This window comes from Euprymna scolopes, chromosome 23 (assembly GCF_053919585.1).
Source record: "Euprymna scolopes isolate OS-2025 chromosome 23, ASM5391958v1, whole genome shotgun sequence".
Classification (NCBI taxonomy): Eukaryota; Metazoa; Mollusca; class Cephalopoda; order Sepiida; family Sepiolidae; genus Euprymna; species Euprymna scolopes.
Window position 1 is genome coordinate 69,429,020 of NC_136504.1, and position 26,936 is coordinate 69,455,955.

Below are 26,936 nucleotides of genomic sequence, written 5' to 3' on the forward strand. Positions count from 1 at the left end.
TGGTATCGATAAAGGAATCAAAAACACTATTTATTACAAAATTAAACAGTTTTCCCGAGAAAAAATTTTTTGCGAGAAATTCAATGGTTATATCAATTATATTCCAAGGTTTTACAATAATATAAAAGATGGACTCTTCCGTCAATTTCGGTGTATGAGCTTCCGCCACAACAACTAAGTTTTTTTTCTGAAATCCACACAGATGATTTTTTTATAGTCGTGAAGACTTTCTGTAAAACCCACCAAACTTATTGGCAATACTGCTAATCTTTGTCGGTGTAGATGACTGCCACAAAACAGAGCATACAGTAGATCGCATGTTGTTATATCAGAATTTACCTTCTCCGAGATACATGCCTGAATGAAGACTGGGGGTGCATCTCTTCCAGTGATATAATGCGCCCCAGATACCAACCTGGAAATTTCTACGACTCACCGCGGTATAAACAGTGCCTTGCCTTCCCAAATGGCCACTAGTCTGATCCTGGCCAGACTCTTCGTTGCTTAACTTCGGTGATCAGGCGAGAATTGGTGTCAACGTGATTGTACCGTATTTATGCAATAATACCACAGGGTTAGAATTCGTGCTATATTAATAAGCAAAGTTGTTGTAATATGTAATCTATATATCTAGAATAGTGAAATTGTCTGTATGTGTGTGTCTGAGTGTATACATTTCCCTACCAAACTACTCTGTCAATTTTCAGTCTGCAGACTCGAGATTGGGCATAAGAGGTATTGAGATTTGGGAACATATTTTAATCAGTTTTCGGCGAGAAATTTGGCCGCCAGGGGGTCAATCTTCAACGATTTAACCTTTGAAAACGCTACCAAAGTCCTTCACCGATTTTTAAATTTTAGATGTAGGTCACTTGAACATAAACAAAACTTTGTAATTTTATTTGAGCCCCAAACAAATAAATGTTAGAGGTCAAAATTAGGGTCAAAGTTTTAAAACACTTTGACCTCTGCGGTCTCTACCAAATTACTGGGCCAATTTTTGGTCTAAACATTTAAAATTTTACATAAAGTGTATTCAGACACAGGACAAGCTTCCAAAGGATTTTTGCCGAAAAGTTGGTTTCTAAGATGTCAAAGTTTCAAAACATTTGACCTTTACGATCTCTAGCAAACTATTCAGATAATTTTGGGTCTAAACATTTGAAATTTTACATAAAGGATCTTCAGACATGCAGCAAGCTTTTTTAATCAGTTTTTAAGCGAAAATGTGGCTGTCAAGAGGTTAAAGTTGAAAGAGCTTACCTTTGCAAGGTCTACAAAACTTCTCCATCAATTTTGGGTCTAAACACTTTAAATTTTAGATGTAGGTTATCTGCACATGAGTCGAACTTTATAATATTAATATATACATATACACACAAACTTATGAACAGTGCATAGGGCCCGACCAAAGCCGAGCTGAACTGCTAGTAAGATTAAATACAAGATGTTATTAAAAATACAAAAGTGCTAACGCTTATTTCTTCAGAGTTTTTGCAATTAAAGAATGATGGCAAAGCTAACTATCAAAATATAATGTAGAACAACTTTTTTTTTTAATTTTGCACTTTTAATTATTTGGAACATCAAATTTACGTACATGTTTTATTTTTTGTTGTTGTTTTTCTTACATTTGCTCTCATTCCAGTGCAAAGCCGTGCGTTTCTGCTTCAACACTTGATGATTCATACACAAAATTACGTAAAAATAATGTAAACTCCGAATTGAGCTGTTTGAAATCTGACCATCTTTCTCGATGATAAAGATGTGAAGCCATAAAATAAATGGGTCCATTAAAATCATTATTTCTGATTACCAGTTAGAGAAATGTTTCTTAAAAACAGTTCTTGCTTCTTTTTGTACAATTTCTCTTTTAGATAAAACCATGAATTTATATACATTTGTTATTACTTTATACATATATATATATATATATATATATATATATATGCATACATTCATCAGGACACGAAATGTTTCTACTACTTCTACTTATTTAATCTAATAGGCACTTCTGCTTTGCGATGGTATAATTGTCAGTCTCTGACATTTTTATTGTTTTTAGATGTTTTACATTTTTATCTCGATTTTTCTCGCTTTGTATAGAATATTCTTTAATGAAAACTATATAAAATATGTTCCTTATTTCATTGTAAACAGAGAATTTATAAATTCTGAATTTGAGAAAGCTATTTAAAGTTTTTGGATAGTTTTTTGTTTATATCCATTAGAAGTATTGAGTGAAATTTGAAAATAAAATAAGATACGCATTGAACATGTTTGAAGCCAAATAACTGCAACGCGATTTTTTTTATAAAATAAACGCGTGTTTATTTTTTAAGGAAAATATATTTCGGAGATATACTCCTTTGTTAATCTATGTATTTTTTCTCTTTTTCTCATGATGTCGAGTGGAAGAATGTTCAATGAATTAAGTCCACGTGATGTTAACTGCGGGATTTTTATGTAGTCGGATAGAACGTGTGGTCGCGTGGTTTGAAAATCTGGGTAGTTTTTTTGTTTATATCCATTAGAAGCGCTGAGTGAAAATTGAAAATAAAATAAGATACGTATTGAACATGTTTAAAGCCAAAAAACTGCAACGCGAATTTTTTTTATAAAATAAACGAGTGTTTATTTTTTTTAAGAAAAATATATTTCGGAGATATACTCCTTTGTCAATATATATATTTTTTTCTCTTTTTCTTTGCCATGATGTCGAGTGGAAGAATGTTTTAATGAATTAAGTCCACGTGATGTTAACTGCGGGATTTTTATGTAGTCGGATAGAAGGCGTGGTCTTGCGGTTTGAAAATCTGGGTAGTTATTTGTCCATGTCCATGTCTAATGTTATCCATTAGAAACGTTGAGTGAGATTTGAAATACGTATCTTATTTTATTTTAAGATTTTGTTTTAAAAATTAAAGTGTTTGTGTTTTTTATTTTGAAGACTTTACATAGAATGATATAGACACTTGATTGGATTAGTGCTGACTTACTTTTAATTATTGCTCTTAATAAGATTCTGGAAGTCTCCTGTGTGTGTGTTTTGCACTAATCACTTAAAAAATAATCTTTCTAGAAGGGGTTGTTGGTTGGCTTTAGTAATGTTCTGAATGTTCCCTTAATTTATTTAGTGCATTCAGTAGCGCTTATTTTTGCACTAATCACTTAAGATATAGTTTTTTTTTTTTTCATCATATTTTGCTTGAAAGTGGTAGATGAACAGGTGAAAACATTATTACTTACATGTAATGTCGAAATCAGTATAAATTCCAAATATCACGAATAATCATCAAATCAAAATATAATTACAAGAAAAATAGAATGCTTGTTGTATAAATATCGAATATCACGACAAATGACCCCATAAAAATAATTACAAGAAAAAATAGGGTACTTGTGTAGATTTGTGATATTTTAAACCAACATTATTACGTTCTTAAGTGTCATATCGAAATTTGTATAAATATCGAATATCATGACAAATGACTCCATAAAAATAATTACAAGAAAAAATAGGGTACTTGTGTAGATTTGTGATATTTTAAACCAACATTATTACGTTCTTAAGTGTCATATCGAAATTTGTATAAATATCGAATATCATGACAAATGACCCCATAAAAATAATTACAAGAAAAAATAGGGTACTTGTGTAGATTTGTGATATTTTAAACCAACATTATTACGTTCTTAAGTGTCATATCGAAATTTGTATAAATATCGAATATCACGACAAATGACCCCATAAAAATAATTACAAGAAAAAATAGGGTACTTGTGTAGATTTGTGATATTTTAAACCAACATTATTACGTTCTTAAGTGTCATATCGAAATTTGTATAAATATCGAATATCATGACAAATGACTCCATAAAAATAATTACAAGAAAAAATAGGGTACTTGTGTAGATTTGTGATATTTTAAACCAACATTATTACGTTCTTAAGTGTCATATCGAAATTTGTATAAATATCGAATATCATGACAAATGACTCCATAAAAATAATTACAAGAAAAAATAGGGTACTTGTGTAGATTGGTGGATTTTTAAGCCAACACATTTCAGGTGAAAATATTAGGCACTTATTTGTCAAAATCAAGATACTTTTTACATGGATAAGTTTTTGTGTTTAACTCATTTAAAATGTTTTTATACAAATAAAAGAAGTATACAATATATTGCTGTTACCAAAGGCACGATAAGTCACTCTTAAATAAGAAAATAAGGCACGTGTACGGAATTCTATCCATATGAAAAAAGCAATCAGTCTTCCACGTGACGGAAAAGGTCGTACAACAACAAAAAGTCAAGTAAAATCATCAAGTAGTTATATGTTTAAATAAGGTACTTGCACAAGATTATAACAAGAAAACAAACCAAATCTTACCAGTGACAGAAAGAAAAGGTCCTATGATAAAAAAACACGCAAAATCATTTATTTTTAAATAAGAAATAAAATACTAAAAAATATTTTTGTCGTGCACTAGGACCCGCCTTATTTTTCTTTCGTGATTGCAATATCGCTCTGGAGGCCTCCTGGTATTTTTTCACTGCTTACTTATTAAATTATTTTATTTTATTCATTAAATAATAATACATCCATACGACATAATTAAATAAATAATAAATCCATACGGCCCCATTACTAGCCATTCCTGATGTTTGTTTTTCGTTTACTACTAGTCGCTTTCAATCCTTATCATAAACTATTATATTGATTAAGTATATAAGTAAATTTTATTCGCTGGTAAAGGCTCTCTTATTATTTACTACTATTCCTTTGCTCAAAACCACAAGAAACGTTATTACATTCGCCACATCTCCTTTCAACATCGCCGTTCGTGTTTGTTTTTTTCCACAAATATATTTAAAATTAGTTTTTTCATTTTCATTTCCTAAAATAATTATCGTCCCCTTCTCAAAGTTCGGTTTTCCCATTGGTTGTCCGCTTCCGTTTCTCGGAATAAGGGAATATCAGTTTAAACTTTTTTTATATTTTAATACAAACGAAAAAGGTCCACACACATGCAATATTTGCTTTATAATACAACTGTCATAAACTGACATTTTTAACGATAAAAAAGTTTCTTATATTTTCTTTTATATCAATTTGAATTTGTGTTTTCAACAAACAAAGGGATCTGGTTCGATAATTGGACAACTTTTACATCAAACCCAGGTTTTCACCTGATACCAGTGTCGTCGTATTTTTAGTATCCCAGGTTTCTGCTTCGCCTATACTGTCACCTAACAATTTACAAAAGAGTGTATCTTCATTTTTGGTTTTAATAATAAAAACGGTCCGATTTTATTCCAAATGGGCTTATGTGGAATATCGACAATGGTTTTTAGAACTGTCCAGTATTTCTTCTTCTTCTTCTTCTTCTTCTTCTTCTTCTTCTTCTTCTTCTTATTATTATTATTATTATTATTATTATTATTATTATTATTATTATTACATTTAATTGGAACATCAGAGCACGGTAGGTATTACCCAATAAAGTTGTAACAGCCTAAAAACACAATCCCCGCTAGTAACCACTCACGCCAGAGTGAGAGTAAGCATTTTAAAAAAGCAATGACCCTACCGATGAAGTGCCCACCACTGAATTGCGGTACCTGACAGTGGTTTGGTCATGATCGATAATTGCAGAGAACCCCAGTGCTCGTCAGTAAATACAATTACTCTCCTCAATTTTATTTGATAACAGCCTAATAGAGACCGACCAACACTGTACGCCGGGAACCACCAGTAGCAGTTGTAAATACTATCAAAGTCTCCCAGTAAACGCCTCAATACAGCACAAATTGCCAGTGATAATCAATCCCTTATACTGGAGGCTGACACTGATCATCGTCGCCAATGAGTTCCAGTTGCAAAGGAAATCAGTGCCTACCAGTAAACACCAGAAAACGCCCCAAAACAGCACTAACCGCGAGTAACCAACAGTGATGACAATTACAGCCAGTAACTTCTGCTAGTTGCCACTGCTAGACAATACAAGACAGTGTAAGCCGATGATTTCATTTGGACCACGGTCACCAGTGCGCGTTATTTTCTAGGACCCCCCCAATAACAACCTTAGTTTAATTTGTTTTCGAGAGGAGATGCTTTATCGAATCTATTCTGGCTTTGCGATATATTTTCACTGTGCAACGGGTCCTGATAGTATATATAGATAAAGTTCATCTACAGACAGATTGTTATTCGTATCACGGTTCTCGAATGTGGCTAGACACATAAGCAGTTTCTTTAAAATATGATTCTAAAGTCAATTTCACCTTCAGAAAGGGGTTCGTCAGTTCTGAACTATTAAAATGTTTATATATTCGTTATCATCAAACTTCCATGGCTGCTTATAATTTTACAAACCTTAATGCATTTGCATATTTTTTTTCCATCAGTAAGACCAGTCTACGAAAAGCGAAAAGCAAATCTATATGTGCATACGTGTCTTAATGAGTTAACGGATTTGTATGCTAATATTTAGTCATTTAGAGGTTATAAAATAAAATTCAAATTTCATTGACAACCGTTTTCTGAATTGAAACCGTATGTTCAAAGATTTGTTTCAATTGCTGACAGCCCACTTGGGAACGCTGATCATGCAGTGATAATGGTCGAAATCGCCCTAAACTCTAGATCCAAAACTGAAGAGCCAGTGCTCAAAACAACAAGATATTATAAAAAGGCTGATTGGGAAGCCATCAGAGATCTTATCAGAGATGCCCCATGGGCAAATATTTTTCTCTTCCTGCTGAACAGTGCGCAAATGAGACCACTGAATGGTTCAAAACGGCAATTGAAGCATATGTTTCCATGCGGTAATTTTATAGCAAGCACCACTCTCCGCAATGGTTTACTTCTACTTGCGCAATTGCCATCGCTCAAAGGCAGCATGCATACCGCAGATTTAACCGACATAAGTCCAGTTCAAACACACAGAAGTATATAGAAGCTAGAAGTAACGTAAAGAAAGAAATAGCGACAGCTAAGAGAGAATTTATTGAAACCACTAAAAAACGCATCGAAGCACAAAAATTAGGAACTCAAAACTTCTGGAAAATCTACAACAGTGTAGTAAATAATGTGCAATCAACAATTCCCCCACTAACCAACAATTACGAGATTGTTTGCTCAGCAACCGAGAAGGATAACATGCTTGCCAGTCGGTTTGCCTCAAACTCAACACTGGACCCTTTCAACCAACCCCTACCTGACTTTCTTTATGGACAGCTATCACGCTAGACGATCTAATAATCACCCCTGCTCAGGTGCATGCTATCATAAAAGCCTTGACACTTCAAAAGCACGTGGACCCGATTTCACCCCAGCTGTGCTATTAAAAAAGTGCTCAGTCGAAGTAGCTCCAGTTCTCTCCAAACTCTACAAACAATTGCCTTAATGAATCTTGCTTTCCGGGCTGTTGGAAAATTGCTTCTCTGGTACCAGTATTCAAGAATTCTGGCGAAAGAACTGACCCAGTAAATTATCGCCCCATTAGCCTCCTTCTACTTTTCGCCAAAATATTTGAGACCATAATTAATCATGCTCTAGTCCATCATCTTACAGATGCTAAATTTCTGACTGACCAACAATATGGATTTAGACAAGCCCGTTCAACAGCAGACATCCTCACTGTAATTTCTGAACGTATATACCATTCACTGGACAAACCACGGGAGGGCAGAGCGGTAGCTCTAGATATATCTAAGGTTTTTGTACAGGGTATGGCATGAGGGTCTCCTCAGAAAAATTAGATCATACAGTATCACTGGTAGAATGCTTAACATAATTAAATCCTTCTTAGATAAGAGAAAAATCCAGGTTGTCCTCAACGGTCGTACATCTAAACAATATGATATAAATGCGGGAGTGCCTCAAGGTTCTATCCTTGGATCTCTATTGTTCCTAATATTCATATATTCATAAATGACCTCCCCGACAAAATTGCCTGAAATGGGTATATATGCTGATGACATCACACTCTATAAAAGGCAAGACAGGAAAACAAATGAACACATATCTAAAGAAATGGCAAAAACACTAGATGATGACCTCCAATTTGTAGTGGAATCGGGACAAAAATGGATGGTCACATTCAATGTTGCCAAGACTAAACTGGGTTCCTTCAATAATTACAAGAAAACTTCTCTGCCACCAATAGCAATGGCCAGTGACTCTTTATCTGAGAGTACATCTTTCAAACTCCTAGGCTCTCTCTACCGTGCTAGAAAACTACTAACACCCGAAAGTATCCTGTACCTCTATAAGGCCACCATTTGCCCATGTATGGAGTATTGCTGTCACATTTGGGATGGTGCATCTGCGACTAGTCTCTCACTCCTAGACAAGGTTCAAAAGAGAGTCGCCAATCTGATAGGCCGTAAACTGGCATCTAAGTTTCAGCTCTGTCCCATCGACGAAATGTTGCATCCCTCTGCCTATTCTACAAGTATTTTAATGGTGAATGCCCTGGTGAACTGCAGACACTTGTTCCCCCACGACGTAGACACCCTCGACAAACCCGACAGGCAGCTAAATCCCACCCCCACACTGTAGAGATCCCTAGATGTAAAATATTTTTTTACTTCAGTATTTTCTTCCCCAGAATCGCCAGACTCTGGAATTCCATTCCAGGTCCCTGCTTCCCCAACTGTACTGACATGCAGAAGTTCAAGTGTAACATGAACTGATATCTTGCTGCCCAACTCCCTACATAGTACCCCAGTAGTTGTTGCCCCTGATAGTAACCCCCTACATCAAAGTGGCAATTTGCCTCGTTTGGGGTGAAAATGTAATAAAAAAAAAATTTTTCTATAGAATAAGAAGAAATAGAAGAAAACATATTTATCTAAAGTTGATTATTTAAACTTTTTATAGTTACCGTCGTTTCATATATATATATATATATATATATATATATATATATATATATATATATATATATATATATATATATATATATTTCTACTTTGTCCTGGAAACTATCTAAGTGTCTATTTTTTCTGTCAACACAGTTGCGTAGGTTATCTTATATTTATGGATTCCCTCATTCTAAACTGATAAAATGTAAACATACATGCACAAAATAAACATTCATATTATAATTCTCTCTCTCTCTCTCTCTCTCTCTCTCTCTCTCTCTCTTTATATATATATATATATATATATATATATATATATATATATATATAAAGAAACATCTAACGCATTGTTTCTCTTTGGGGAACTTTGAATCTTTTCTCACATTTTTCCCCCTCGTTGTGCCAATATTTTAATCGTTTTTTAAAACGTTAATAAACGTTATTTTAGCGTCCCCGTATTTTTGGCACATTCAATAGTTCCCCATCAGAACTCTTTACTTTCGACATGGTATTATTATTTTACGCTATCGATTTTCTCCTGATGAGATGATAGCTGAAAGAGCTCTCGAGAGACTTCCGCCCATTATATTTAAATATATATATATATATATATATATATATATATATATATATATATATATATATATATATATATATATATATATATATGGGGGATGTGTGTGTGTATTTCATAAATAATATATAGACATATAAAGACACATATAAAGAGGTAAGGGAATGCTTTGTAACAGATAATTGAAATCATCATACACTTATCAATGAACATTAATGTGCACACAGACAGACACACACATATCTATATCGATATTTCTATAGGTTTCTCTCCGTCTCACTCAATCTCTCTCTCTCTCTCTCTCTCTCTCTATATATATATATATATATATATATATATATATATATAGAGAGAGAGAGAGAGAGAGAGAGAGAGAGAAAGAGAAAGAGAGAAAGAGAAGGAGTGAGATAGACGGACAGAGACAGAAACAGATAGATAGAATAACATAAGAAGATGTAATAATTTGCTTGAAACATTGTGTAATGACAGGGAAGAAGTTCAAATATGTATTATTCTAATTAAACGCCAACATAATAGTAAATTGATAAAATTACAAAATTCATAAGAATTCAATAATTTACATAAGATGCCTTGTATCTCTCGGATCACCTTTTATAATATTATGTCATATTTGTCATTTTCAACCTTCTTTGTAAAACGAAATCTCCACCCAATCTAACGAGTTTTCTCCTGGAGTGTATATATATATATATATATATATATATATATATATATATATATATAGAGAGAGAGAGAGAGAGAGAGAGAGATAGATAAATAGATAGATAGATAGATACATGTATATATGTATATATATATGTGTGTATGTGTGTGTGTGTGTGTGTGTGTGTGTGTGTGTGTGTGCAGTTAAAAATATCCAAAAGTAGAAACCATTTAATTTCACGAGGGTGCTCGATGAAAAAAATAAGTATAGACTGATTAAAATACCGCCCTCTCTTTTAAAACAAGCACAAATGTCCAAATTATAAATATAGAATTTATAAATGCGAAAAAAGGCCTTAACATTTTCTTTGCTCCGGTTTCTTCTTTGTTGTTTTCCTTTCTTTTTATATTTGGTTTTCATTTTCATTAAATGACATGCCTTGACTAAGCCCAGAACGTGTTTCTGCCAGAAAGAGAGAGAGAGAGAGAGAGAGAGAGAGAGAGAGAGAGAGAGAGATAGAGAGAGATGAGACCCCACTTAGAAACCAAATATAATGCAAAATTTATTTTTTTCAAATAAATGAAAACAATATATTTACGGAACACATCCGGGCGCTCACCTATTCATGAGTCATCAATTGGTGCGCACTTGTATGACAATAAAGCATGCGATGAAATGCATTCGGATGGCTGTTTTCGCATTGTACAGAAGGCGCGGTCTTTACAAGGGTCGGACGGAAGGTACCTCGAGGTTCTTTTTTATTTTAGTCGAATAGTCTTTTGACTATTTTTCGTGTATATTTTTTTTCTCCCTGCATCGATCTTGCCCCAAATTCTAATGACTCCATTTATCCTTTTAAAAACTAATAAAATTTGGTACCACCAAAAAAACTTTATATATATATATATATATATATATATATATATATATATATATATATATATATATATATAAAGTTTTTTTTCATTAGAATTTATATATATATATATTATTAATCTCATCATTATTATTAAATAATTATTAAAGTATATGTATTATTATATAGTTATAAATTTATATATATATATATATACATATTATAAAAAATCAGTATTTCTGTCTGTTTGCTTGTTTGTCCACAATGACGCTTATTTCTTTGTTCACAATCGCACATAATATCTACATAAATAATACATATATATCCTAGAATCATATAAGACGTCAAGGCAAATGGTGGCATACATGACATCATGTATGAGGAGCAAAACCTGAAAGTAGATTCCCAGGGCAACGCTGGACAGTCTTCTAGTATACACACGCATATATAGAGAAAGAGAAAAAGAGTGGAAGAGGGAGAGTGTGATAGCGGGAGAGACAGACAAATGTTATTAAATTTCACGGAAAGTTTAAACCTTTTTGATTATAAGATTACTCTATTTAACATTCTAATCAAATTGGTGCATATATCATCCACATTTTTATCAAATGTAAGAAGGTTCATCGCATTTAGTGGAGAAAAACCGTGATTGTGTGCGTGTGTGATTTCTCAGAATGAATAAATCACTCCATCGGCTCGTTTCCGGCTTAAGAAATTCCGGTAAGCGAAGCTCTGTTGAGAGCACATGTCTGTTCAACTTCCTGTGTGTTCGGATCTTCCGTTTATTCTCTGACTGAAAACTTGACAGCTCATAAGAACGTTACTTACGTCAGCTTAAACTTCATCATTCACTGGCAACAATAAGTTTGTGAAATGAAGACATTGTCAAATATGATGTATTTAGATGATTGATGATTACTGCTGAAACACTATAAAAGTAATCCCGAAAAGTATGCTCGTATATAAGTTCTGCGCCCTCGATCGAAGACAGTAGTACACACGACTTTAACTATTTGTTAGAAACTATTAGTTTCAGGTGTTTGAATTATGTGTAGAGATTTACTCAAACTTTCATCTTTAGAGGAATTATTACATTTTATCTTTTACATTTTACATAATATACAGAAGAAGTGAAGATAGGAAACAACAAATATATACTAAAAATAATACATGATGGCGGTAATCGTATGCGTTTTCCATTATAATTATACGGTTCGAGAAAAAATGTTTATCTGATTCAATGAAAACTAAAGTGATTGCACTCAAAGATAATGAATATATATATATATATATATATATATATATAATTGTCATCCATATATATATATATATATAATTGTCATCCATATATATATATATATATATATATATAATTGTCATCCATATATATATATATATATATATATATATATATAATTGTCATCCATATATATATATATATATATATATAATTGTCAACCATATATATATATATATATATATATATAATTGTCATCCATATATATATATATATATATATATATATATATATATATATATATATAGTGCCCCGTAAACGTTTACAATACACAGTGTCAGTTTTTGTATTTCTAGCTTCCAAATGGTAATGAAACTTTTTATAAACATAGAAAATGTATTGAAACTAAGATAGGAACAGTGGGAAAAATAAAAAGTAAAAATTTAACACAAGGCGAAGAGAAAACTAAATAATTTACATCGCAAAAGTTTCCAACACATATCAAATTCATTAGATTTCTCAATTTTATGACGGTTTATCATAGTATAATGCTTAGAAGCTTCTAGAATGTTCAGGAATATGCAATAGTGTTGTGAGACCGGATCTCACCCCATAATGGACTCGTCCAGATCCTATATAATCAGCTCCTAAGGCTGCTACGGTGAGCAAACTCTCAACGGATATTGCACCTCGGGGAGCGAGAGCTTACTGATACTTGCAACTACTAATATTCTTTTTATCTTTCTCTATATCCTCGTACCTTTCCTTCATCATCATCATCATCATCATCATCATCATCATCATGCAGTTCATCAGCCTTGACGATGATTAGTCGAAGCCTCAGTGCTTTATCCTTCGGTACAGAACTTTCCACCTTGGATTCTAACTTGTTTGCGCAGTTTAGGTGTCGTATCTGTTGCGCATCACATAAACACCCCCTTAACCTCCAATGCTCATTTCCAGTGAAGCGAACCCGCGACGACTGGCAGCAGAGGAGGCCGCAGCTTCTGTCCGAAAGTAATCTCAGTGAAGTAGACAGTCCCGCTATCGTATCCGCTACTACACCTTTTCTTTCTGGATGAGGTTCCATGGCCTTTTTAGGAAAACTGCAAGGCAGCAGTAGGATTTGAAGTCAGAGTTTCAATTTCTTAGCCTTTTGCTGTGAAAAGGCCCACAAGGCAGTGGTGTTTGATTTTGGGGTTCTTTCCCCTAGTCTTCGCCCAACCAAGGGCACCCACAAGACTGGGGTAGGGGTTGGTAGTGTGACAGGGCGTGTCCACACAACGCTGGGCCATAACGCACTACCTTTGGGGTTCTCTACTACTCCGAGATCTCCTACAGGCACCCAGTTACCGTGTGTGACCAACGATGATGGAGAGGCTATGTATTGGCAGGGAAGACTTATGCACAGCTGCTCACTTTTCACCGTGAGGTTAGCCAGCGATGTTAGTTGGAAGTGAGAAGGCATGCAAGCATGAACTTAACACTAACTTATACTTAACACACTAGACGCATCACATCCTCCTGCCAGATTACGAATCTAAACATACACACTACCTTTCCTTAATACACTTGTAAACCACCTACTACGTGTTTCCCGTGTCATCCTTGTGGACCCAACTGAGCCCCACAACAAATAGACATCGAAGTAAACAATTAGTAAAAGTATTGCATCATTCTTTATCTAATAAACGTATTGTAAGCAACCACATCATGGGAAGGAATACACAGATCGGTCAAGAGCTCAGAAAACGAATTGTAAGTCTTTATAAAAGTGGATTGGGATATAGAACAATATCCAAACAGTTGATGGTCCCATTGAATTCTGTTAGAAAAATAATTCGGCACTGAAAGTCTCACAAATCAACCCTTCCTTTGACCAGATCAGGTTGTCCTCGAAAAATAACGAAACGTTCTGAAAAGTTATTAACAAGGAAGGTCATGAATTCGCCTATAATTACTCTTGGAGAGCTGCAGAAGGACTAAGAAAACAGTGAAATTAAAGTTAAAAAGGACACAATCAGTAGAATCCTTCACCTTAAAGGCATCTTCTCTAGATCAGCAAAGAAAACTCCCCTTCTTAAGCCAAAGCATGTTCGTACTAGGCTTGATTTTGCATATGAGTATGTAAACAAGCCTCTAGAGTTTCGGCATAACGTGCTTTGGTCAGATGAGAACAAAATTTACTTGTTTGGCATTTGAAAAGTTTGGAGAAGAAAAGGTACTGAATACCAGTCAAAAAACACCATTCAAACAGTAACATTTTGAAGAGGACCCATTATTATCTGGGGTTGTTTTAGTTCAGGGGTGTAGGAAAAGTGTAAATAATAACAGGAAAATTAAGAGCACTTTATAGGAGGAAAACCTTAAAGAAAGTGTGAAGTTGCTAAAATTGAAATCAGACTGGATCTTTTAACAAGATAACGATCCAAAACACACTGCGAAACTCACTAAAAATTGGTTTAATTCAAATAAAGTGGATGTTTTAAAGTGGCCTAGTCAATCTCCCCATCTCAACACTATAGAAAATGTATGGGAAGAATTGACATTACGGGTCTATAGAAGAGAACCTTCAAATCTGCGAGAATCAGAGAGAATTTGTGTGGAAGAATGGAATAAAATAAAACAAGACACATGTATGAGATTACTCAAAACGTATGTATGCTGTAATCAACAATAATGGTTATGCTAGAAAATACTAGATATTATTTTGTAAATGTGTTATAAACTTTTGCGTTGCTAATTATTGAGTTTTTCTTTGCGTTGTGTTAAATTGTTATTTTTTATTTTTCCACTGTTCCTATCTTAGTTTCAATACATTTTCTATGTTTATAAAAAGTTCCATTACCATTTGGAAGCTAGAAATTAAAAAACTGACGGTTTCAAATGTGTATTGTATATATATATATATATATATATATATATATATATATATATATATATATATATATATATATATATACATATATATGCATATATATATATATATATATATATATATACATATATATGCATATATATATATATATATATATATATATATATATATATATATTATGCGAGTGGGTGTGACCTTCATTTTAGCCTTTTCTGAAATGAATTCCTGGGATTACAATTCAGCATTTTTCTTCAATAATCACAACATAAAAATGGAAATAAGACCCCTTGAAACTTATTAGCTATTCTTGCAAGAACCATTAAAACACATGCCATTAACTCACAGCTCATTAACTGTTAATATCAAAACAGAAATTCTTTCCCTCTCGCCCTCGTTTTCTGTCAGAGAATTTCATTTCCCTGTTTGCCAATGGAAAGTGTCATTTTCTTATGGTTCCCTTTTCTTTCTTTTACTTATTTGCATTTCTTACCCTTTGATAAATGTTTGGTGTCTGATAAGAAAACCGTGGTTTTAATAAATTGTATCACATATCTATATTAGAAAATGAATTCCATATCTTTTGAACTTATTTCGTGCATACAAGTTATACATTATACATATTGAACCTAATAAACTAATACCAAATCCACGAAATCATTAATAAAGTTCATAAGCTTTTCTACAATGCATATTTGATACAAACTTTTCTATTAGTGCTGTCATGATTTAGGCTGTTCAGGAAAATTTCGGATATTTATGATAGTTTATCTTTAAGATTTCCATCCCCCCATAAACAAATGTAGAGAATAGGGCCAAGTGAATATAAAATTAATTCAGGATCAGATTCCCTACTGATCAGACTAACAGCAAAATATCCTCGTATAAAATTCGTACTAATTGCAAAATGTATTGTAAATTTTAATAACAATAGTTGGCATCGGATAAGTTTTATATGAATTGCCTTGAGTTAGTTTATGTTGATCCAAAAGTGTACTGTTTTAGAAGAAGCTCAATATTTGATCCCGGTAAGTTGAGGTGAAAACAAATGATTCCAGGATGATCAACAAATGATGAGAACGATAACAACTCGTATGGTTTGGGTTAAATGCTAATAATTAAGACGCAAGAAGAAAGATATGAGAGGATGAATCCAGTGTGGTTTACAAACCAGCCGATACAGAGCTGCGACTTTCGTCAACTTAACTCGGTTCACTCTCTCCAGATTTCCCCGTTTGAGATCAGCTGCCTCAGATCTTCAGGATAGGAAGTCGTTAACAATAAACGAAAAGACTATATAAATAAAGCGAATAAAGTTTATTCGTATAAATATATGTTGTTTGTTTTTTCGTTACATCAAAATTGGGTGAAGCTACCACGGACTATGAAATTGGTTATTTGGGTACAAATCCTCGTTAGGTATTGTGATCATTGGCGCATCAATATTTTGATAAATGCATGGATAAACAATCTTCTTTGGTAAAAATAGCAACTTTTGTTCAATGAATCGTACATGATGACTTATTTATATGTGTATGATGTTTCGGTGTAAAATAAGATACAAAAAGTTTGATATGCTGTAAAAAAGAAAACCATAAAAATACCCGTTGATTTGTTGAAGTAGCACTTGTAATAAATTTTTGTTTTTCTAATCTGGTATCAGAGAATTATTTTTGCTTTATATTTCGGTTTTTATCGTCCCCTTTGCCCACTTCGGATCTATTTTCACACGGTAGAGAACATCTGGATTGAACTTAATGACGTATTTGAGAAGATGGTTTGTAATTCCATCCATTTATTTAAGGTTAATTCAAATGTTCTGCTTCAACGCACAAACGGAAATGCTAAGAAGAATTGGAAGCATTCATTTTGATGGCGTTTGCCTTTTCATAATGTGGCTGAATACGATTAAATCAACGAATTATACATACTGGCAACGAAATAAAACAAAACGCGATAAATCCTTCATTTTTAGTCTCTAAATATTTTTATGGAAATCGCTCAAGACAAAGGGTGAAGCTATTTGATGTAATCAGCTAACAATCCTGAAATATGATCACAAAATATAGATGAGTTGTATACTGACCCAAAGTCTAGGAAAGACCAAGGTTATAGGCAAGAAGTAAAAAGTGACTAAGACGATAATTTCACAACCCTGCGGTTATTGAGAAAGAAGTTAATGGAATGAGAATTTGTATTACAATAAGCTATCAAAATAGGGAATTGACAGAGAACATTAGAGTCAAACGAGCCAGAAGAAAAGAAGCAGAGAATCGATTATACAATTTTGAATACACACGATATAATAGTGTTTATAGAAAAAAAACTGTGTCTAGAAACAATACGTCTGCGAAGGAGGGGTTGCACTGAAGAGGAAAGTGTGCGGCCAGTCAAATTACAGATACGTTTCTGTACCTTATCGAGAACTTTCAAATAGTATAGAGGTTCATCAGCTCGTAATATGAGTCCATTTCTCTTCCCTGAAACCTATTTCTCATAGAAGAGATGTTTCGAGTTTGTCTCTGCTTTATCGTTATTTTCATGGCAAGTGCTCGGCTGAGCTCCAATCTATGATCCCCCTCGCCAGACTTTCACAGGAAACACCCGTCTAGCAGAAAACACTATCACTAATTTCCCCCACTCTTTATCTGTGCCTAAACCTAAACGTAGATTCCATGAACAAAGCTTCTTTCTTATAACTGCACGCCTGTGGAATTGTCTTCCGTTTTCCTGCTTTCCAACTGACTACAATATGGTGGTCTTCAAGTCTAACGTAAACAATTTTTTGATGAACCGTTCCATATAAGTTTAAAAATTTACCAAATTTCCATTATTAACCATTACTATATTTTCCAGCATTAATACTGAGTTTCTGATTTCTGCCCATCAACTACTACTCTTATGAACCTATCCAACAGAAATGATTTAATAATTGAGAAAACATTTCCAGCTATACCGTTGCTGGATATCTTGTGAAGTAAACCTTTATGCCATACTCTATCAAAGGCCTTTGATATGTCAAGAGCAATTGCCCTAGAAAGGTTGCCTACGTCGAGAGATTCGCTAATCCTATGAGATATTACTATAAGCACATCTGTTGTAGATCTAGCAGAACAGAAATCATATTGTGTGTCACTAAGAAGGTTATTTTTGCTGAGATGCTTGATTATTTCTTTATTTAACACAGATTCCAGCAACTTACTCATGACGCACAGGAGACTTATTGGCTTGTATTGTAAGGGGGGATGAGCGATCACCTGAATTCTTAAATACCAGGCATACTGATGAGATTTTCCAGGGTGATTGGAAGCAATTCTCTTTAAAACGTTTAAACAGTTTTGTAAGGATGGGCGCTAGTTCTGGTTGAAGTTTTTTGAGTACCATAATTAGAATACTGCCAGGGCCGGTTACTGGAATGAAGGTTTTTGATTAGCTTGGCAACATCACGTACAGATATTTGTTATATCACATAGCATGTTTTCTGATACAGGAGGAAATATGTGAGGCTGGCGGCCTTGGTTGCAAAGGGTAGAATTAGCTGCAAAGTTCTTGGCTTTGTCTGATGCTGACGAGATGACCTCAGGCCCATTTATGAGAGTTGGAATAGAACACGCGCTTCTGTTCAGGATCCTATTTGCTATTTGCCAAACTGGTGGGAACCAAGCCGCTGTTCAGATACTTTGGACTTGACGGACTGAGCATACAACTCTCTTGCGTTCTTTATTACTTTTTTTTACAGTGGTTGCTGGCAGTCCTGAAATCGGCTTTAGTCTTACATCTATTACGTTGGAAGCAACGTAAAAAGTGATTTCTGTGCGCAATGGCAGCAGCACATTCTGGAGAGAACCACAGCTGGCTGTTAGGTTTTTGCTGGAATTTTTTCGAAGGTTAGAAACGGTCTATACCTACAATTTCCTTTCTAGGGCAATTGCTCTTGACATATCAAAGGCCTTCGACAAGGTATGGCCTAAGGGTCTACTTCACAAGATTTCCAGCTACGGTATAACTGGAAATGTTTTCTCAATCATTAAATCATTTCTCTCCGATAGGCTCATAAGAGTAGTGGTAGATGGAAAAAAATCGGAGGCCTGCAATATAAATGCTGGAGTCCCTCAGGGGTCAATCCTGGGCCCAACTCTCTTCCTGGTCTACATCAATGATCTCCCAAAACACATACTTAAATCATTCGTTGACATCTATGCTGATGGCACGACCATCTACGACAACACATCAAAGGCTGTAAATGACAAAGTTCTCTCTGATTCTCTCTCCTCTGATCTCGAGCGCGTGGTTCAGTGGGGGAAGATGTGGCTGGTTACCTTTAATGCATCGAAAACCAAACTCCTATCCTTACATCATAAACGCTCTGATCCCCATCTGGCATCAATTGTGATGGATGGCTCTCGTCTGGGTGAGGCCGCGTGTTTGGTCAAGCTTCTGGGCTTGACCTTTACTCCTGATCTGAAATGGAACACGTACATCAAGTCTGTTGCCAAGGTCGCTGGAAAGATGGTGGGATCCTTCTACCGCTCCAGAAGATATCTCACTACTGATGCAATTCTCTATCTATATAAAAGCATAGTACGCCCAACGATGGAATACTGTTGCCATATCTGGGCAGGAGCTGCTAAAAACAGCCTATCCTGCCTTGACAGAGTACAAAATAGACTTCGTGGCTTAGTGGGGGGTGCCCTTTTCTCTACCCTGCAACCTCTCTCCCACAGAAGAGACGTTACGAGCCTGTCCTTGTTTCATCGTTATTTCCATGGCAGGTGCTCGTCTGAACTCCAATCTCTGGTCCCCCCTCGCCAATCTTTCACGAAAAACACCCGTCTAGCTGAATCCACTGTGAAAAGTTTCCCCCACTCTATATCTGTGGCTAAATCAAAACGCGGATTCCATGAACAAAGTTTCTTTCTTAGAACTGCACGCCTGTGGAACTCTGTTCCGTCTGCCTGCTTCCCTCCGGACTACAACTTGGATGTCTTCAAGTCCAATGTTAACAAATTTCTAATGAACCGCCCCTTAATTAAACACTTCATCAAATCTCCACACTAACGTAATGCACTTGCAATAACCCTTATCCCTGAGTGGCTTCCGGGCCTTGATAAGTGGTGATCATAGTCTAAAAAAAAAAACAATTAACCATTCCGTCAGGTCTGATACTATAGAGGGCGCATCCTTTTTAAACATGGAACGCAGAGATATATCTGATATAAATGTACGGAAGCTATCCCAGTCAGCCATAGAGTATTGATTCTTAATAAATATAATTTGGAAATGCGAATAACAGCTAAACACTTTAAAAACTCTGCTGTAGTTGTAGTAGTAGTTGTAGTAGTTATCATTTTAAGAGCAGTAGTATTCTATCTACTGATTTGATATTTGTTGCTACGTATTGGACAAAAGTTATAATCAACAGTTTCTTCTAGACAATCACAGTGTCAGACAATCACAGTGTCAGACAATCACAGTGCCAGACATATTCAGTGCCAAAATACCGCTGTCTTTTTGTTTCATTTTTTCTTCCTCGATACTGTAAGGTTTCCGAGTCGACTATCGTCGTAGTCGTCGTTCTTTGTCCGGTGCGTGCGTGCGTGCTCTATATATACTACTAATCAGACCACGGTGTCACTCTTTTGTGTGTCCCGTCTTAATGGTCGTTTCTATTCTCTAAATGCCCCCCCACCATGTGACCACACTACCGTCGTTTTGTGGTCATGTGACTGGAGAATTCCGTGTAGTAGTGAGTTGGTCCTTGCATTTGAGGGGAAAGTGGCCTTGGTGCTCGTGTTACCCTCATGCTGCGTCGTGGGACCGGACTCGTCTGCATTGGCTTGTGGTTCATCGGATCTTGGTCCACCTCCATATCTGTTTCTGATGTGTCACAATCAGCTTCTTCCACCTCCATCATCTCATGCATGTTGCACGGTGGTTTGCTGTCCTCCCTTCTTGGTGTTTGGGGAGGTGGTTGATGGGGTTGTTGAGTGGGTGGATACTCCGGCGTATCCATGACCGGTTTGATTTTCCTGAGGAAACGGCGATTGCGTAATGTGATCCTGCCGCTACCATCCAACCGTATCCTGTACTGCCTGTTACCCATTGTCTCGACGACTTTCCAGTTTTCGCCCATCGTCGTGGATTTGGTCCCTCCTGATTCTGCACCTGCACAGACTCGCCGACTCGGAGCTGTTGGAGGGGGCGGCTGTGTATGTCGTACTGTTCTTTGTTAAGTACGTGCCTTTTCGCCATCGCCCTCTCTCTCAAATCTCTGGTCTCCGTCCAACGCTTGTGGATGCAGTATTTTTTGCGAAGTGCGGGGAGATGGTCCCTTACTGTTCGACCATATAGTATTTCCGCCGGCGACAATCCAAGGTCCTGACTGGGCGTATTCCTATGAGTCATCATCGCCCGTGCTGCCTGATCATGATGTAGGTGTCCGTAGCCATCAACGCAGTCCATCAGCATTCTTTTGGCCGTTTTTACGGCCAGTTCAGCTCGGCCATTACTCTGGGGGTAATGTGCAGATGATATGCGCCTTTTTACGCCCCAGCCTTCTAGGAACGATTTGTATTCTAGTGAATCGAATGGTGGCCCTCCATCGGATGATATTTCCTCCGGCGCACCATATGTGCAAAACAAAACCCCCAGGGCGTTACACACCGCTGCAGCCCTTCCTGATGGTAGTGGTGCGACCTCAATCAAACCGGTATATCGGTCCGCGTATACCATGTAACTTTTCCCGTGCATATCTAGTAAGTCAGTGACTGTCTTTTGAAATGGGAATTCCGGGTTTATGGGTGGCATTAGTGGTTCCCTAGGCTGGGATGGGGCGATCGAATTGCAATTCCGACATTGCGCCCTTTTTTGTCGGATGCTGGCGTCTAAACCAGGCCAAAATAACCGTTGTCTGACGTTAGCCAACATACCATTCGCCCCTTGATGGGCGGAGTGTAATGCCTCTAACACCTCGGCTCTAAGCCGTTTTGGTATCAAAATTTTGTCCCCTTTTATGGGTACCCCTTCCAGACAATATAGTTGGTCTGCCATCGGCCAGAATTGCCGGATTTCTGGTGGTAGTTCGTGGCGTGACCTTGGGAACCCGTCTTGAATGTATGACGCCAACGTTCGGCACTCCTCATCGGTGGCTGCAGCTGCGACTATCCTATCCCAGGTGATCGCTCGGAACTTGGGGTCATGTGCGTATGCAGCTATGATGGATGCTTGTATACTCCCCTCGATTTGCTGGGAAGTGTCAGTGCCCTTTAGTCTGCTGTGTCTTGACGGCGCCGGGTATCGGGATGTGCAGTCCGGTGCTGCGTTGAGTTTCCCAGGAACATGCCTAATCTGGAACCTGTACATCAACGACCGCTCCTTGAATGAGAACAGGCGGGGATTTTTTATATTCTCAAGGATCTGATCCGAGAAAATTTTCACTAGGGGCTGGTGGTCCACGGTGACCAATAGGTCTGGGGATCCCAGGATGAACATCCTACAAGACTCCAAGCCATAAATCAGCGCTAGAGCCTCCCCCTCTATAGGGGAATAACGAGATTCTGCATCTTTCGTGAAGCGAGACCCGGCCAAAATCATCTTCCAGTGGTCCTTACCACAGTTGGGACCTAATTCCGTTGGGCATTGGCAATGCTTCTGGAACAGAAAATACCCAATGCCAACCTTACTGAAGTCGGTTGAAAGGCAGGTCGCTCTGTTCATATCGAAGTTTTTCACCCCTTCTTCGATTTTCTGAACGATATTCCTCTTTGACTATTCGAAAAGTCTATTCAATGTGTCATCCCAGTAAAATTTACGGTTCTTTGTCCGCAGCAACTCTCGAAAAGGGGCCATTATATCGGCCTGTGCAAATGTATACGACACCTGGTTAACTAAACCAAACCAGGACCTGATACCAGTAATTGGGGTCGGGAAATTGAGAATAGCCTCCGTCATTTTTTTAGTTGGCTTCACGCCGTCCGAGGTTATTACAAAGCCGGCAAATTCAACTTCATCGGCAGCAAATTGAAATTTGTCAGGGTTAAAGACTATCCCACTTTTACCACAATGGGTAATATAGTCCACAGTATGCCAGAAAGCCAATTCTAAGGACCTGTCCCATAGGAGTGTGTCGTCTATACATCGGGTTGTTCGAGGCATGTCAACTGTGATGTCATCGAACCGGCGCGTGAAAACCCTCCCCGGATGCGTGGAAACCCTGGGGAGCCCTGAGATACCGATAACGACCCCATTCCGTTATGAACGTGGTCGCGTCCCGGGCTTTTGGGGAGAGTGGCAGACTATGGTACCCATTCCATGCGTCCAAGACAGTCTTTTTGGTTTGGGCAGGCACCACGGACACCTGATTAAAAGGGGACGGTGTGTGATGAGTCTCTCTCATCGTTGCTGCATTCAATTTTTGTAGGTCTACCGTCCTTCTTGGTGACCCGTCTTTCTTTGGAGCGACTATCATCCTCGAACACCAGATCGTAGGTGTGTCTGCTGGTACCGGTTCGATAATACCCAACGCAACATCTCGATCCAAATCATCCTTTACCCTTTTCTTCCAGTGATGAGGGACTGGAATGGGTGTGTGTATGGCCGATGGTTTCGCCCCCGGGGTAAAAGTTATATCCAGCGGCCTCCCTAACATGACTTGTAACGGTTGATGGGGGCAGGTGTTGAATGCGCTGGACTTAAAGTGTTCACGTAACTACTTCTCTAACTGTTCCCTATTATCTCCAGTGGAGGTAAACGGGATCCTCGCTGGCTTGTCCGGGACGGATTCTCTTTTCGGACATCCACACGGTGCTGTTCCACTTTCTGAAGCCGATAAATCGGCCTTTGATACTCGATGCGGGAAGTCGCGATTGATTACTCCTAGGTCTTTGAGGGCCGATTCTGACAAGTAGAATCCTGACGTGTTTTCTGAAACGTAGACCACTTGTCGCGTTTCCTTCTGACCGAGCTTAATCTGAGTCAGGACCACCCCCTTGATATCTAGGGGTTCGTCTGTGATTCCCCGTATCCTGTGGGTGGTAGGTATCAGGATCCTGCTGGTGCACCCTAATATTTTCAATATTTCTGGGCCACTCGAACACGTCTGGGCACCGGCATCTGCAATGGCCTGGATGCGGTGTTTTCGACGGCTTACTCCCTTATCTAAAGCGCACCCGAATTTAGCCTGGGACTCTGGTATCAGGGACACATCGACCATTAATGAGGGTGGTGGCTCAGGGGGACTTCTCCTGAACCCACCACTGCTCCATGCAAGGTGTGGCACTGCTGCTATTCTACCTTTTTGATTGTAACATGCCGGTGCCCCCTCCATTCTGCTGCCGAAAATATTCGATTGACGTGTGGCATCGTTTGTTGACTCCGCCGTCGACCTCTCCTGTTTCCGGCACACTCTTTGTAAGTGGCCTGTGACGCCACAATTAAAACATTTCAGCCCCCTCGCCGGGCAGTTCTTCCGCCCTTTTAACCCACTGGGGTGTGAGGTCCTCCCACATCCTTCACAAGGACTATTCTGAGGGGTTTTGAGCGGCTGCTCCTTCCGAGATGGTTTTTTCTCGGTTGTTAGTAGGCCAAATGTCGAGTGTCCCTCTGAGCCTCGTTGCAACAGAGAAGCAGACGTCTCTGTAGTTTCTAAACTAACCAGCCTGTGAAGCTTCTGCTCCACAGTGGTTAGAATATTTGCTTCGGCCAGCAATTTACACTGGTACTCCGTATTTGCCAGACCGGCTACGAGTTGGCCAGCTACCATGTCCTCCGAATAGTTTACGGCTTGCCGGCAGTTCTCGTTGGGGCACAGAACCGTGAAATTGCAAAACCGTGCCTGGGACCGAAGCTTTGCCAAGCACTGTGCGGGTCCCTCCCCCGTCTGTTGTCTGATGTTATGAAATTTATGTCTATGCACCTCCGGGTGTAGACCTTTCACCGCAATGAACTGTATATGCCTTAAGAGTTGTTCCTCTGTGACAGAAGTGAGGGTTTCAGGCCCAACTAAGTCAAATAAAAGTTTATTTACCTTATTTGAGCAGGCTGTCCTTAGTTCATTGCGGATTTCCACGGGGTCGGTAAGGCCGCACATTTGTTTGTATCGGGCCCACGAGTCGATGAAAAGCGCCCAGTCCGCTCCGGTGAATCCATGTTCGATACGTGGCCAGTCTGGTTTCTTGGTGTTAGACCGACTCGAGGCACTCCCTCCGCGAAGCTCATTGTTTTCTCTTTGCAGATTTATTATTTGTTGAATCAACTGCATGTATTGGCCGTCCTCGTGTTGTCCTGACGCCATTATACTCCAAAAATCGTGCAAAAGAAATTATGTTGAAAAATAAATCCTGTTCGTAGCGCCATGTAAAGTTTCCGAGTTGACTATCGTCGTAGTCGTCGTTCTTTGTCATAGTAAAAAAACAGAATTCATTTTTAAATGCTTTTTTTTTTCGCGTACTCTATATCCATCGATGATTTTTGTTTAGAATCTTTTATCCGTTTCTATCAAGCATATTTTTAAATAAGCATTTGAATATATGAGTATATTTAATGATAATTATAATCAATCGTAGATTAACAAACGTTCATTGTTTCGTACTAACTTCTATTTCCCTCATAGACAATCTCTTAATTTATGCTCATAAAACACTTTCCTCTCCCTCCCTTCTCTCATTTCTACTCTCTCTCCCTCCCATTTTCATTACTTTGTCCCCTCTCACTATTTCTCTTCTCTTTTCTTTTCTATTTGCATAATTCGCCTTACGTGACGTCATCCATAGTGCACCATGATAAGCAAGATATCTAAGAAAATCTTGATAAATTATTTCTTGAAAACCAAATAAAATTCGACGTTGGACATATAATCTCCAGTATAGTAAATAACCACAAGTTTGAAGATGAGTCATGTCTCCAGCAGCTTAACTTGAATATCCTCAGTTTTACGTGGTTTGACTCTCGACCTGTGCCGAGTACTTGAGCGTTATCAGTGCCTACTGGGCGTTGTTACAACAATCTGCTTTTCCGTCTTTTTGGCACCTCTTCTGTCTGAATTACGATCCTTTTTAGTTCGTTTCTCAGCAAATTTACATCTGTTTCTTTTTCTTTTTTATATTCTTGGCATGGGTTTGGAGTCGACCTTTCACTTTCTTGCCAGCGGAGAGCTTTTCATACGGTAAATCTTGACGAATTCGTCCGTCCGCTATGCAATGTATTTGATCCGTTGCTACTAAAATCGATTGCCAGTAATGCCCCCGCATAAATTGATGTGCATTCCTATCCGTTGAATATATCTTTCTAAGCTTGACACAGAATGTTCATCGTTTGGGAATCGACTATTTTACTCTAGGAACAAAGAAGTGCTTTCTAAACAATGATATTTTGCACCTGGTATATGTTGCCACGACTGAGGAAAACTGACGCTGTTGAAATAACGCACAGAAAGTATATTTCATCATTTGTTGACATCTATGCTGATGACACGACCATCTATGGCAACACATTTAAAGTTCTCTCTGATTCTCTCTCCTCTGATCTTGAGCGCGTGGTACAGTGGGGGAAGAGGTGGCTGGTTACTTTTAATGCATCTAAAACCAAGCTCCTATCTTTGCATCATCAACGCTCTGATCCTCATCTGGCATTAACTGAAATGGATGGCTCTCGTCTAGGGGAGGCTCAATGTTTTGATAAGCTTCTGGGCTTGACCTTTACTTCTGACCTGAAATGGTATACGTACATCAAGTCTGTTGCCCAGGTCGCTGGAAAAATGGTAGGATCCTTCTACCACTCCAGAAGATATCTCACTGCTGATGCAATTCTCTATCTATAGTAAGGCCAAGTACATCTAAGGATGGAGTAATCCTGCCA